We start from the raw sequence: 15,523 nt of genomic DNA, 5'->3' as shown, positions 1-15,523 counted from the left end.
ACCCAGAGGTCATATCCATTAAGAGGTCGGAGGTTCTGTATGTCCAAACTGTATTTCACTCGCTTTCATCCACCTTCATGACATCATGGGTGAGATCATTACTAGATGTCCTTCATGACGGTGAAGGATGGGGATGGATGAGGTCGTCACTGTGCCGTCTAAGTGTAAGCTGATGTGCGGTGTTTTTAAATGTTGCCCATCAAAATGACTTCGCAATTAAAATGGAATAAATTGAATTTCCAAAAAATAGCATTTGTAAATGTGTGTGTCCAATTCTTAACTGATAAACACATTTTAGTATTCAAAATTTGTTTCTTTTGAAATTACTTTGTCACAATACTTACTCACAGCTGTCTGTCATACTTGAACAGACAGACAGCTCACACCCGTCACCTCCAAACACTGTGGATATTTATCACTCAGTTAACCAATAAATCCAAATACACACCGGCTACACTGGAGCTGCAACAGTCACCACAGAGTCTGACCTGGAGTGAGACGATGGCATTTGTCTGCAATCCATAAAGAAAAATTGCATTTGCTTTAGTGGTATTTAACTGATCAGGTTAGTCGTGTTTAAATCAAATATGGCGGCAGCACTTAGACAGCAGTGCTAAATGAAAACCTCAGCAGGATCAGTGGCTGCCTGAACGATCTGTCACACTCCGTTATGTGCAGGTATGCATGAGGGCCACACGGCACTGTTGTGACAATCGCGTGAGCTCAGTGTCACATCTCGTACCACGGAGCCGCTGACACGCCACGGAGTCCGCCTGCCGCGCCACACGGCCCATCCACGCTCTCTCTGGACAGATTCAACATGAGGACACTCTCCTCCAACATGTGTAAGTCCTGTTGACTGATGTGACCAGGGAGTCTGCACTTTGAAAACCAGCTTTTTCAAAACTTTCCCCAGACAAAGACCGGAGTGTGTGACTGTTTATGTGCGTGTGTGTGTGTGTGTGTGTGCATGTGTGTGTGTGTTTGTACCCATTCCATTGTGCCTGCATGAATAAGGGGCATGGGTGGCAGGGCTACCTTGAAAAGGAGATGAGAGGAACTTCCTCCTCTTGGAGCGGCCACAAAGCATGAGCACGGCACTGTGTGTGTGTGTGTGTGTGTGTGTGTTTGTGTGCGTGTGTGTGCAGGATAGTGGGCAGACAGGGTGAGGGCCAGGTGCCAGGGCCGAGGGTCTTTGTGTGTTTTGTTCGCGGTGGCGGCACCCCTCAGGTCCGGTGGACACACGCCTGGTTCACCGGACGACAGCTTTGTGTGCACTTGGAGGTGAGCCACGAGTGAGGAGCACGGGTCGCTGTGACATAAACACACACACACACACACACACACACACACACACACACACACACACACACACACACACACACACACACACACACACACACAAAGAGACACACTGCGTATATTAAAAATGCTAAATGCTTGTGTTTTGCATGGAAAGTTTTCAACTAGTGAGAACAAGGCTTTCTTTGCTGAGTGTCCATTTCACTGCCTCTGTTTCTATCCAAACATGGTCTTAAATATGCATGACCTTATTACCATCTTCCCTGTGATTGGCTGCTGCCTGCGACGTGGCCACAGGAATTCCGGTGCAGTAATAAAAACCATGGCGAGTTTATGAATTAGCGGAAATTGCCTTGGCTGAGATTTAGCGTAGCGCAACACGTTTACCGTCAATGTTTATGAATACGGCCCTGTGTGTGTCGTAAATCTGAGTGTATTAGTCTACCTGCAGTGTGTGTCTGTGTGTGTGTGTGTGTGTGTGTGTGTCTAAGCGCTTGTCTCTGAAACAACCTTTCACCTGAAGCAGCCGTGTAAAGGAATGCTCCTTTCCAGCCCCTGTGTGTCTTTCAACCCTAAAATATGCCAGGATCTCAGAGAGACAGAGCGTCTGTTGACAGCGGGCGCTCCTCCAAAGACATGCTTCTCATGCCCTGTGGAGGCCCCCTGTACAGGAGACGCCCACCCCCCCACATACGACCTCCTCCACCCCTCGCTCTCCCCTGCAATCAAAGACAGCTTCATTATCTGCTGACTAATTTTGTGCCTGCCCCCAAAACGACTCCCAGGTAATGGAGGCGCAGGTTTACCCTCCTCCCCATCGCCACAGAACAGCCGCCCTGAGACTTTGAGGCTCTATCCAACCCCCTCCCCCTAAAGACAAAGGGTCCTCTCAGGACCCCGGGCCTGTGATGAGTCCCCTTCCTATGTGGGGAAGTGAGGGATCTCGGAGGGGGAGTTGAATCTTGAATCTGCCCAGCAGGAGAGGAGCCAGCGCCGGTACAGGCAGTGCTACAATATTTGAATGGCTCGACCAGGGACACATCGTCGTGCCTCTCCAATTAAATTATCTATCTCACAATGGCGAGGCCTCGAGAACTGACACCTCCATTGAGAGTGTGTCAGCAGCTTTGTGGGGACTGACGATTTCCATCTCTGCAGAAATAGATTTGCTCCCAAGGGGAGCAACAATAGCAGGGCAATCCTTCTAATGCGCGTTTTTGGGCGGAAAATAGGGATGAGAGCTGGGGATTTGGACGGTTTACTTACAGGGACCAGGGGAATTTTCGTTTGGAAGTGATAATATATTTGAAGTGTCTTTGACAAAATGCAAACTCGGATGAACAAGCGTTGTCAGGTGAAATTCACCGCGGACTGTGTGATGTGTTTTGAGCGAGTTGCTCGTTTTATGTTGAGATTTGAGCAATTTAAGCATTTTGGCACATTTTCTCCAGCGAGAGTTTGTGATTTAATTCACCTTATGTAATTATGCGGAAGAAAATGAGGTGTCGGACTGCATTATCTCTGAGCTGTATTGACAAACAAGGCGCCTGCACACACATCCCTGTAAGTTGCTGACATGGCTGCTACCCATCATGGCGGGAATCCATGATTTCTATGCCAGACTCAGAACTTATCGGTCAACCCTTTTATATTAACAGAAGTGCTTAATTTGTTTTCAACAGACATCTAAGTGCAATAGTGGTATTAAGTTTAAACAAATAGTGCAAACCGGCTGCCAAAAACTGCCAAATCCCGCAGGCAAAGATTGTTAATCATTCAACCTGACATCTCACAGTGAACACAAGCTGCTGACATGTTTGCATAATGAAGTCGGAACTTTGATGGGATCGCCGGCGGCCGTGCCAGGTGCAAACAGGTTTCCACAGTGATTTAGATTACAACGGTGATTCCACAGAAACAGACAGGAAGATCTCCATGTATGATGTCACCTGAAGAAAAAGAGGACGACGGATAAACTAACTCAAACTTTAGCGTCGCAACTAATTCTATGGTCTGACTCTGACCGATTCAGGCTCAGGCACCCCACTCGCTGTTATCGGAACTTCAGAGGAACCCGGGCGAGACGTTCCTCTACCTGCATAAAGACGCAGTTGTTCTGCTTGACTTGGTCAATTCAAAATGAATATGAGGGAAAAAGGTGCAGGGATAATACGTCTGTCTTCTCTCTGGACGCTAAGTGGATGCTGCTGAAAAGCTGAGCCTTTATGTCTGACCCCCAGGGGTCAGACTGATACAGACTGAGCGTGTGTGTGTGCATGCGTGTGTGTGTGTGTTGAGAAGGGGGTCTCCATCACGACGTCAAACCTGGCTTGTCTTGCTATCAGACATGGACAGACGGTACGAGGAAGAGACATCTAGAAGAGATATAAACAGCACCATGATGTTATTGATACTAAAGCGATTTCGAGGGACTTTGTTGTGTAAGTGGTGAACATCATTTCTACCAGGGGGCACAGGTTCTGTCTCACGCTGGTCTGGTCTAATCAGGTCTCAAATCCTGGCATTTTCCTGGCATTGAGCCACAATTTGCAAATTCCAATAAGGAAATCCAGTATTGTAGCCTATCTATTTCCACAATCAATAAGTTAAATCCAATCAAATATGACCCCAATCATCTCTGGATGTGGCTCTTGGTGACTCTTGCTAAATAGATCAATGTGTAAGTGTTAAACAAAAGGCCTCCTCTGTGATACACTGTGTAAAGACAAACGTACCTCTGAAACCTCGGAGGATTCGTCCCTTGTCCAATCAGAAACACCACAGGGTCCAACTGAGGAGAAGAAAGAGCCAGAGGAGGAAAAAAATGAGGAAAATAATTCTCTCCTTTTGTCTGTTTCTGGGTCAAGGCCTAATTGATTTTCTGATTAGTCGTCCATCAACCTAAATCAGCAACCTGCTTTCACACACCTGCGACAAGGAGTGTGAGCTCACAGTTGAGGAATTCATTAATCCCGATAAGCTTATTTATCTGTTTAATAAGTCTATTCCGATCAATCTGATGTCTTTGGTTGGCTTAATGCGGTGCAATAAATAGAAAAAGTGTTAAATTAAAAATCTGAAAATTATGGAAATTGGATTTTCTCTTAAAGTTAATTTTGAGTGTTGTTTTCCCTCGAGGAATTTGACACGAATGATTATTCATCTTCACAACGGCTCAATTAACACAATAATTTTGTTTTTAGTTTGTTATCATCAGGGGAAATATACCATAACACAGGAACTTACAGTGTGTCATACAAGCAAGCAGCTGAAAATATACATCGGATGTTAATGACATTCATGCATTTAATTTGTGGAATGAGGCTCGATCCTCATGTGATACGTGAGCTTCAACGCTGTAATTATCTCCTCAAGAGCACAATGTAGGCATAATTTCCCCAGACCGCATAATTATCTTTGAGTAGCATGACAAACTCATCACACAAGTTTTTAGAAACAAGCTGTTTTGGTTCTGCTCATGCTGTGAACCTGTTTTATCCAGATAAGTTAACTGGAGACGTCGTATCTACTCGCCTGTGAAGGTCTAATCGCCATCAAGGTCATTGGACGTCTACTGTATAAGTGGACTAGGGTTGTTTTGTCTCAAAGGTCCAAGTACCTTCTCTAAATCAGGGCTGCTGTTATATTATTAGGCACAGTGTCTCCTTGGGTCACATGGGAGCCTGTGAGGGTCAAGGTGTGGACGTCTCTCAGAGGATCAATGACAGCTTCATGCCAACCGCTGACCCAGAAACTGGATGAATGGAGAAATGTCTTCCAAACAAGAAAGTCTACTAGCGTTGAAATCCTACAGCTAGATGTCTTTAGTTACAGGTATCCCACAAACTGCAGCCGGAAACACTGTCGTCACTTCATGCCGGCTGTCCCTAAAGTCTTTTATCTTCAGGCACTTCTGCGAGTCCCTAATGAAGTTTGACTCGTGGAAAAAGTCTTTTCATCATGCCAAGAGACGGGGAAACTTAACGACTACAGCAGAGTAAACACAGAGGTTTCACCCTCGGCTTCAACAAAGCGCTGAATGTTTTCATTTTGAATCGCAGCCAGTTTTGGTTAATTGAGTCGGGATTGTGGCGACGTGCGAGATCTCTTGTTGGCATAACCTCCTGGGTGTTTCTTTACTTTCACATGTAGCAACATGAGCTGGGAATGGGGCCTTCATACCGACTGCTACTCCTTATTGCACCTGATAAAGAAATAAGCCTTCGTCAGGTTTGTCCCTGTCGGAGACAGAATGTGCCGGGCTGTCAAACCCGACACTTTGCTGGACCAGCATCAGACTCTAAACGCACCTCTTTGTTTCTTTTGTAACGCTCAATAAAAACACGCAAATGTGCTTATGACAAAATACAAACAGACACACACACTCTCCATACACATTCACACCTGCATAATAATGAATGAAATTGCATGATAGCGTAAACGTTCTAATTCTTAAAAATCCTTCCACTGGACAGAAAATGTTACTTTACTACTCAAATCCAATGACAAATGTATTAATGTGCAAAGTTATCTGTCTTTGTTTGATCTGTGTTTGTGTTTGTGATGATCTGCCGCTCACAGGACCATGTGAGGAACATCTACAGGCCGTGTAGAGAAATATTGTCTCATGTTTGGTCTCAGTTGGGGTCAATGCTTTTCCTTCAATTTGGCCGTCATTAAGGTGGTATTTTGGTGTGCCCGTGGTAACCTGATAGCTCAGACTGATGCTGATCGCTCCCCACAGGGCCCCACTCTCCCCTCCAGCAGGCCAAGGCGAGCCCGACTGCAATTATAATACTTAAAATAATTCCACAAAAGTGGAGCCATCATTAAATTATTCAGCCTTCTAGTCTTGTCAGAACTTTTCTAGACGCATGACATCATTCAAACTGAATATGCTTTAGCAGATGTGTGAGCCAAACTAAACAGGTATCAAATTCCGAGAACGCCTTGATGTCTTCAAATACGGTTTCAAACTGGCTTTTGCTGAAACACTGCGTGAGCTCCACAGAGTGTTTGGGTGCTAATTGAAATCAGTGTTTGTGGTCCTGATCTGGCTTGACCACCAAACCCCAGAGTGGACTGATTTGCACAGCTATGTAAACAATGCGTTTAATTTTACATGAGTATTTGCTTGGCGCCACCTAAGAGCCAAGAGCACGGCCGTATCATTAATAAGCTAGACTTGCTCATCAGACTGTAAATGGCTCGCTTCATGTATTAACCATCAGATGAATGGAGTGTCCCTGCATTTGTGATGAGGCCTGAATGGCCCGTGACGTCCTCAGCTCCAGGGTATGGAGCAAGTCAGCACCTGGGCCGGGTGAAGTTAACAGACACACTCTCACTGCGTGTCTCAGGTGATGAATAAGTCGCCTGTTCACTTGATTTCTAGACAGTTTCAGTTTGAAACCGTCTTTTGTAAGGCAGGACACAGCGTTCTTGACCTAAACATACATGTAGCTGCTGCTTGATGTATTGTTGTTGTTGATCTACACGTGTGTTTATCTTTTCCCTGGATCTTTTCCCCCTCAGCGCCCCATTTGTCGGCTCCGTGGTGTGTAATTGTAAATAAAGAAGAAAGCCACTCATGAATGCTGCTGCTGCATAGAAGACGTCCTAATTGAGAGATGCAGTGAAACGGTTATTGGGTGTTTTCATTTCATGGTTCACTCCACACTCACCATGCACTCCAACACACACTCATGCACACACATCAACTCTGTGGATTGCATCATGAATAAATTGAATATCCCTTTACTAAGCGACTAAACATGTCTGCGCTGTCACGCCACACTGGGGATGGTGATGCCTGTTCTGTACCTCACAGTGCTTACAGCAACTATATAAAGCACATATTCCACATCTATGCAAAGTAATTCATCTTGGCTCTCTATATAAGTTAAGTGTTCAGGATTCAAACGTCGTTACGCATCAGGGCCGAATCAAAACAAAGATAGCCAACTGAAATACCACCAAATGGATTCTTAGGGTCAAGATTTATAAGAGAACTTGCAACTGTGTGTGTGTGTGTTTGTGTGTGTTTGTGTCCGTGCTCGTACCAGGATGCGTGCGTGTGTGTTCCAGTAGTCGCTGCAGCTCCACCGCCCCGAGGCTCAGTGTTTGATCCCTGGCTGTAAAATGGATTATCTGGTGGCAGGAGGGTGAAAGGATAGCAGTGTGTTAACTTTGAAAAAGAGAAAGACAGGGAAGTGTGTGTGTATGTGCGTGTGCGTGTGTGTGTGTGATCTTTCAACAGGGGCAGCCCAAGGGACGGGGCGGCCCCAGAGGAAACGTGTGTTAAGAAGCTCTCCATGGCTCCAGCTAATGCTCACTTTGTCACCCAAACAGGGCAGGAAAGATAATCAATAGCCTTTGATAGCTACTATTAGGGATTTAACAAGCTTTTCCTCACGCTGGGCTGCTCCACTGAGGAGAGAAGAGGAGAGCCAAACACGCCTTCATCATCCTCCCGCTTGCTACCTTCCATTCACGGAAAAGCACACACACTATTTCTTGGTTTTGTTAGCAGAAACGCTCCCAAACTTCAAGAAATCAGAGAACGAATCCTGGACTGAAGGAGGAACGGCGATTTCTTCAGATGTTGCAGCAGGTTTGGTTTGGAATTTCTATGGAAAAAAGGAGGCAGATGATTAGAAGTCAGTTTTGTTGAAATATGTGTTTTCAACTTCCTTATTTTGGCAGGAACGTCTTGGTTTCAGCAGAGTGTTGTTTACACTGATGTAAGCTAGCTCCCAGTCGTGCGCGGTAGGGGAGCACCTACGCTAAACTAAATCTAATTTGCGGCATCTGCATTTGTCACATCATTAGAATAATTGTTCCCTCCTCAGCTGTTCCCCTGCTGGTTTCTATCAATTTCTGCCCCTCAAAACCAAATGATCTGCTCATTTCCGCGGCTCGCCTGTGCGTTTTCTCTTAAATCTCCAGCCACTTCTCTCACAATTAGCCGTCGCGCTTAGAACACATAACGCTAATGACCGTAATTAACCCAAAATGGAACTTAAATAATTACGGAGCAGGAGGATTGCTCATTCACGAGAACGCTAAATTAATCTCCCATTCCGGAGCCTGATCAAGGTGTATTGTGTTTTATTCTTGCTAACACTCAATCTTCATTTGCTAACAAGCAGCACGGAGCGCAGCCGAGCGTCAGCGAGCCGCAGTCACCTTGACACAAATCAAACAGGTCGTAACCAAACCCATTAGGTGCTGCGGGGGAGAGCGGCTGGAAAACACTCCCCCCCCTCCTCTATACAGCACCCATGAGCGAGGTGGTGACGCTCTATTGGCCGGTTGTAAGATAATAGTTGCAGTGGAGTGTAAAGTTGTAGCTTCCTTGGGTGATGTTAAAACACAATAAAGCCAAGAACTGGAACCAAAATGTGTGCGTTTCCAAACCATTTCCTGTTTTCCAGCCAGCCATTGGTTCCCACTGATTCTGTTACAGTGTGAGAATAAACTTGTAAACTTGCTCCATAAGGGAAACGTTTATTTAATTTCTTGTCTGTCTTGTCGAGTTTTTGCTACAACAGAAATTTAAAGGTGTCGTCTTCCAGTTTGACACGTTAAGGAGGAAGGAGGTGAAATGTTTGTATCTGCTTCCCACGCTGCGTCTCTATATTTGTCGCAATCAAACCAAAGTTGACAGGCGTTCATTGTCTGCTGCTTATTGTGATCTTAGCAGACGACGATGAAGAAATCAGAAACGTGACATCTTTCTACTGAACAACTCAGATAATGTTGATAATCGGAGCGTTTTTGGTCTTGAACGACCTTGGTGAAAGCATGAAAAGGGGTTATGGACTGTAAACGCCTCACCGTCTGCTCCTGAAGGTGACATCAGTCCTCCTTCCAGTAAGGGAGTGGTGATGGGTGAGGTGGGATGCGGCGGTGGCGGTGGTGTAACCCAGGTGGGGCCAATCTTCCCTCTCCCTGAGATCCAATAATGGCCATTAGAGGGGTCTGGTCTGGGTCATTTGAGCGTCACAGTTAACAGCCTTACACAGGGTCGGACTGTATACAAGGAGCCACCAATCACAGACACACACACACACACAGACAAACACACACGTCTTCATTAGATCTCTGTGTCCTTTGGCGTTTGGGAAAGACGGATCAAATACCCAAAAAATCAGTGGCCTTTTACCGAAGCTGTCAGCCATTTTGGCCTGGCGCGCTCGATGACGGTGATGTAGCGGCGGAGGAGCGGGCGAGAGGAACCTGCTGAAAGGCTGGAGGGAAAGCAGACGCCGGCGAAATGAAATCTCATCCGTCTATCTGCGCTCCTGGTTTGCTCTTTATCTCAAAGAAGGGAGGGGAGGAGAAGGGAAGGGGGAGGGCGGGTTTGTGTTTTTGATGGGGTTTACAGTAATGCTCAGAGGGTGAAATTATTCCTGGAGCCCCCCAAGTTTAATTATTTCCTCTCGTATCAATACAGTCCACCGACGTAATTTCCGTGTTGATCTGATTAAAGAAATATTACATTCTGCCAGGGCACGGGCAAATTGACTTTGGTGGCAAGGTCTTGACAAGAACCAGACACGCAGCTTTATGCATCAGTAACGGCGTAACCATATTATCCATGCACTGCTTCCTTCGGTGAAAAGCAACATGCGGGCTGTTTCCAATGAAGACAAAAGCCGGGGAGCGAGGAGAGGAAGGAGGGGAAGGAGGGGAAGGAAACTCGGGACGGAAGAAGACGGCAAAGAAGTACAAGTGCTCACCTGTAACCGTATTAATGCGTCGCCGTCGTGGCCCTGAACGCATCAGCAACACAAACAAATACATCAGGCCCTGTATATAGAGGGAATAGTATCAATCAATCAGTGAATTAGCTCAGCCGGCTCCATGGAGACGTCATTGTTTTCAGTTCATTGTGTTTGCCTTCCCGGTCAATAATCAATTCTTTCAGCTATAATCTCAAACTACAAACACAAACTACTTTTAATTCGCTCAGTTGTTTTATTAACAGTTCACATGATTCATTTTTTTTGGTTGAATGGTCTTTACATACCTGATGTCATACCGATGTCATCATTATTTACTACAGCGCTGTAGATTAAGATTTAATGCAAACTTGGACAACTTTTTTTAAAGGAATTTGCTGATTTGGGGCAAAACTGGCAACGGAAACCTGGCTGGTGATTGCTTAGATAGTTGATTGCTGAAAATTAGAGCGTCGGAAATCTTTCAGCATGAGGTCACGTTTACCTCCAGGGACACGAAGACCTGCACACCAAATCTAAGATCCACCAGCTGATTCTGCAATGTTTCAGGCAGGAAAATAATTCATTTAACTAGAGTATGACCGACAATCTGTGCCTGCTATGAGGGGAAACTCAGAGCAACAGAGGGCTGGAATGTGAGTCAGCAGCTGCAGGAGGGAAGAAGGGGCGAGGGAGATGGAGTGGGAGCGTAGGGAGAGAGAGAGAGAGAGAGAGAGGGCAGAGGAGTGCACACCTGTACCAGAACAGGTGTTTTTCCGCCCCACTTGCAGGCCCCCTGATTAGGAGCCGCCACGCTTCCCTTCCCCCGTCCGAGGCCTGGCGAGGCTTATCCCCCCCATCAGTGCAGCTCAAGCCCTGGGTAAGATGATGCTTAATTAGCCGGCAGAACGCTACAGGCTGGAGCTTTACAGAGCCACTCCCTCTCCGACTTCCACCCTCTGCCGTACGCCGGAGTGTGGGCGATGTTAAGATCAACGGGAATAAAAGGAAATGTGCACAATTTGATGCGTTACAGGCACTTTCTGTCAGAATACAAGAGTCCGGCCCAGACGCGGTGGAATCAAGGATTCAGACCGGCGAGTTCCGAGCTGTAATGTCTCGTAATAACGGCAATTATTTGATCAGCTCTTATGAAAGAAAGATGACAATGGCTGCAGGTTTCCCGGGAGTGAATGGATTAATAGAGCTCACTGTACTTGATACTGTATAACATGTCCTCTGCCTGGCAACGCTTCACAGACATGGGGAAGCAATCAAAGAGGGGCCAGAGAAAGAGAGAGAGAGAGAGAGAGAGAGAGAGAGAGAGAGAGAGAGAGAGAGAGAGAGAGAGAGAGAGACTATAATTATGTACAGCTGCGAAAGTAGGGGGGGTTAAGGGGAGGGAGCATTACCCGCCGCTAAACACTTTCACCTGCGCGGCCACGTTAGCCTGCGTTAAACACTTTCACCTGGACAGAGCCGCGTTTTCAACTTTTCATCCCGTTACCCAGAGATGAGCCCGATTACTCGGATACTCTTGGAAGAAAAGGAACGCCGCAACTATTTCCTCACATAGAGTTTGAAGCAACAACAAGAAAAAGAAAAGCTTTAACTCCTTTGTTGTTGTTTATACTGCAGATGTAAAGAGATCAGTGTGTGTATTTTAATATGTCAGACTGCTAGAAATTGACGTTGTAATTCAGCTTCAAAACTCTCTGTCGGACCAATCAGGAAGTCTTTCATGTGGTTCTGACCAGATGGGACAAACATGGCAACCACACAGCTGCACCGCTCCGACTCGACGTTCCATTTTATTATGACTGCAGAAAAACAAGTTTGACAATCTGAACGTTGCAGCGCGCAAAAACGAATTAACTCCCATATTTCCGAGTATTAGGATTATATGTTGTGATATTAATAGATTTGCACATAAATGCTACCAAGTCAAGCTCGACTGGAGACTGTAATGATGTTGAGGAGGGCGCTGAGTGTCAGAGCGTACGGAGGGATTTGGGTTTTGGCATCCGTCGCTCTCTGTGGAGCAAATGTTGCTCACAGATCAGAGCTGCACTTCCTCCAGGCGCCACACGCTGCAATACACAGAGGTGATGGGAATATATAAATATATAGATATACAGACACAAACGTACGTACATACAGCTGCTGTACGTGTACACGGACACACACACACACACATGCTGGAGCTGCATGGGCCTCAGATATGGATACACACGTGCTCACACACGCAGATATACACATGGATTCCCCCCCCAGCCATAAGTACTGCTCTGCAACCTAATTAAGAGAACAATTAAGTTTGAGGAGATTGAAAATGAGAGCTTCTTTCTGTCTCTCTCTCTCTCTCTGTCACTGAGTGTGTGTGTGTGTGTGTGTGTGTGTGTGTGTGTGCAATTATCAAGCTCAAATACCATATGCAAGAGTCAAGCCTGTTGCCAGATCCTTGCAGTTGGCTTTCATGCTCATCAGCAGTTTATCCCGGGTTTATCACAAACACAGACGAATAATTTGTAATTAGTTTGAGCCGACATCCTTTCCTACCAAAGCCGGGCCTCCTCTCCGCTCGCTCCCTGTGTGAATCGCCGCTTAGATCCAGGCAAACATGACACAACACAAGCAAATCCCTCGGCCTCGCTCCTCCAAAATGCTCTCCAGTACCATCAGGATTCCTGCCAGCAAACAGCTGCAACCCAAACATCCCCTCTGCTGGCTGCCATGTTGTTTCTCAAACTGAGAGGCCGCGTTATCGTTTCTGTTGAAGGGAACTTTCATGAGTCGGCTGCAGGTTCTCGTCAAAGTCATTCAACCTGCTGAATCGTAAACCCTTCCTGCTATTTTAAAACTCTTTAAACATCGCCTGTGTGAGGATACAGGATGTCGGGGTGTGTGTGTGTGTGTGTGTGTGTGTGTGTGTGTGTGTGTGTGTGTGTGTGTGTGTGAGCGTGCATGGCGCTGTCGGGCCGCTCTGGCAGAGCGAGCGGGAATCTGCAGCCAGGACGGAGAGAAGCAGGGAAATATTAAACAAAGGAGGAGAGAACAGACGCTGAAAAATACCTGCTGGCCCAATGCGAAGGCTCCATATGCCCGCCGCTACCCTGACTGCTGCCTGGCCAGCCTGCATGCCCACTCTCTCCCAGGCCTCAACACACACACACACACACACACACACACACACACACACACACACACACACACACACACACACACACACACACACACACACACCTACACACAACAAACAGCCAGAGACGCAGACACACACGTACATGCACACACACACGCTTCACTGGGGACAAGCCAGCAAGAGTAATCCTGGCCTACTTTTCCTGCCTGGAGCACACTGCAACACACACACACACACACACACACACACACACACTGGCACTACAGAGGAGTAGGGGGGGGGCAGCAGGGTTGGATGGGAGGATGAGCGGAGGTGGAGGAGGCGAAGTTAGAGAGAGAGAGAGAGAGAGAGAGAGAGAGAGAGAGAGAGAGAGAGAGAGAGAGAGAGAGAGAGAGAGAGAGAGAGAGAGAGAGAGAGAGAGAGTTGGATGCAAAGGAAAGAGATGGAAACGGAAAATGACGACTGGGGAGAGAGAGGACAGATTGGTGGACGCAAGAGGAAATGAAGACAGGAATCATTGGTGTGTGTGTGTGTGCATTGTGTGTGTGTGTGTGTGTGTGTGTGTGTGTGTGGAGGGGTGGGCAGTTGTAAAAGACAAGATAATGATAGAAAACACAAGGAATGGAGAGATGTGAGGAGGAAGGAGAGAGCGACGTAAGGGACAGAAAGAGGAATTCTAATAGAAACCAGTGTGCAACAGTGAAACCTCCTGCCAGAACCTGTGTGTGTGTGCGTGTGTGTGTGTCCGTGTGTGTGTCACTGGCTGCACTTTTCCAAATAAGCACATTAGTTAACACCACTTCCTCTTGCCTGGAGTTCCGTCGGCGTATTCTGAGGAGCCCCAAACCACAGCGGGGAAATATTTTCACTCTGCTCCCATTGACAGGATGAAAAATGATACTGAGCGAAGGTAAACAAATGATCACATCGCCGACGACGACCGCACGACAGATACATCGCTTATACTTATTATTACCTCAGAAGGTATAGAAAAAAAAGACGGAATATAATGAAGGCCGTATGTTTATTCATACACACGCAGCGCAGCCTGGACTGTATGTTTGTAAATAAAGTGATAATTCATGCGTCCATACACTCCGGTGATTCATGCGCAGCTCAGGCCCTTCGGGGTGGTGTGTGTGTGTGTGTGTGTCTGTGTGGGGGTGGAGGAGTACACGTGCAGTAGCCGTTGTTTGCATTGACTCACGGCGTAATTACTGTGTGTGTATCCAGAGACTGTTGAAAATAATTTTATGAATCATGTTCCTATACATCTGCGGTCGGCCGCTTCCTGAAATCCAAATTAAGTCGCCGCAGCAAAACGCAAGAGGAAATGTAATCATTATTAAGATAATAAAGAGCTTAGATTAAAGACAAACGGCCTCACATGCTCAACTGCTCCATTTGATTACAGACATGACATATATGTGTAAATATGAAGTTGTTTGGGACTCTCTAAGTTGTTACATTATTGTATTTACTGCAATAACCTTCATAAGCAAAAGCCTGAATGACTTATTATCCTTTATACCTTTACATTTTCGTGTACATGCTGATTGAAAGGCAGGAAGTCATTATGAGGAAAAATCTGGATTTCAAAGTAGAAGAAAGGTGTAAAAGATGAGGTCATACTCTCTCCCTCTCTCTCCCTCTGTCTCTCTCACACACTCTCACACACACACACACACACACACACACACACACACACACACACACACACACACACACACACACACACACACACACACACACACACACACACAGATGAAAGGGGTCTGCGCACATGGGTCGTTTGTTTTCGGGCATCTCTGTGGACGCCTGGTTGAGGAGTGCGAGGACCCCCTTCATCTTTCACCGTGACAGGTCTCGGACATCGGGGCCCCCGTGACAGACGATCCATAACCCGGGCCGAGGGGACGAGGCAGTGGAGCTAATGGCCTCCCACTCCGGGGCCTCGCTAATGATCGCGTCCAGATCTCCAGCGCCACGTTATAGACGGAGCCCCACGGAGCCGAGAGCTCAACACACACACACACACACTCACACACACTCGTTCTGGCGCTCACAGCTTCCAATTCAAGTCAATGGATTATTGTGTCGAATCAACAAAAAGTCATATTCCTGATGCGATCCATTATTGATTATTAGCATCGTCCAATTCCGGAGCTTCCTATAGGCTCCCATAGGTTGGAAGGGGAACTTTACAGGAGGTGTGAGGTGAACTTAATTACCCCTTCAGGGAAAGTGCAATAAAAGCAGACATAAAGATACAACAATAATAATAATCTGACCTCCACAAACCCTCACTCACACACAATCGTCCCCTATACGCTCGTCCAGCGGTGCAATCAGC

The 15,523-nt window shown here is 46.6% G+C and overlaps 1 long non-coding RNA gene across 1 annotated transcript; it reads right to left on the bottom strand.

The window, feature by feature from the left end:
• Positions 1–346: 346 nt before the first annotated feature.
• Positions 347–10,145, bottom strand: LOC143008592 (uncharacterized). Its single transcript, XR_012964612.1, has 7 exons — positions 10,047–10,145; positions 9,470–9,554; positions 9,142–9,336; positions 7,718–7,931; positions 7,365–7,452; positions 4,038–4,093; positions 347–1,312 (listed from the first exon to the last, which is right to left on the bottom strand). It is a non-coding gene; the product is annotated as an uncharacterized LOC143008592 (long non-coding RNA).
• Between the last annotated feature and the right edge of the window lie 5,378 nt (positions 10,146–15,523).

Source organism: Genypterus blacodes, unplaced genomic scaffold (assembly GCF_046128005.1).
Source record: "Genypterus blacodes isolate CSIRO-AG114 ecotype Tasmania unplaced genomic scaffold, CSIRO-AGI_Gbla_v1 ptg000105l_1, whole genome shotgun sequence".
Lineage (NCBI taxonomy): Eukaryota > Metazoa > Chordata > Actinopteri > Ophidiiformes > Ophidiidae > Genypterus > Genypterus blacodes.
This window is presented reverse-complemented; position numbering and strand designations above follow the sequence as displayed.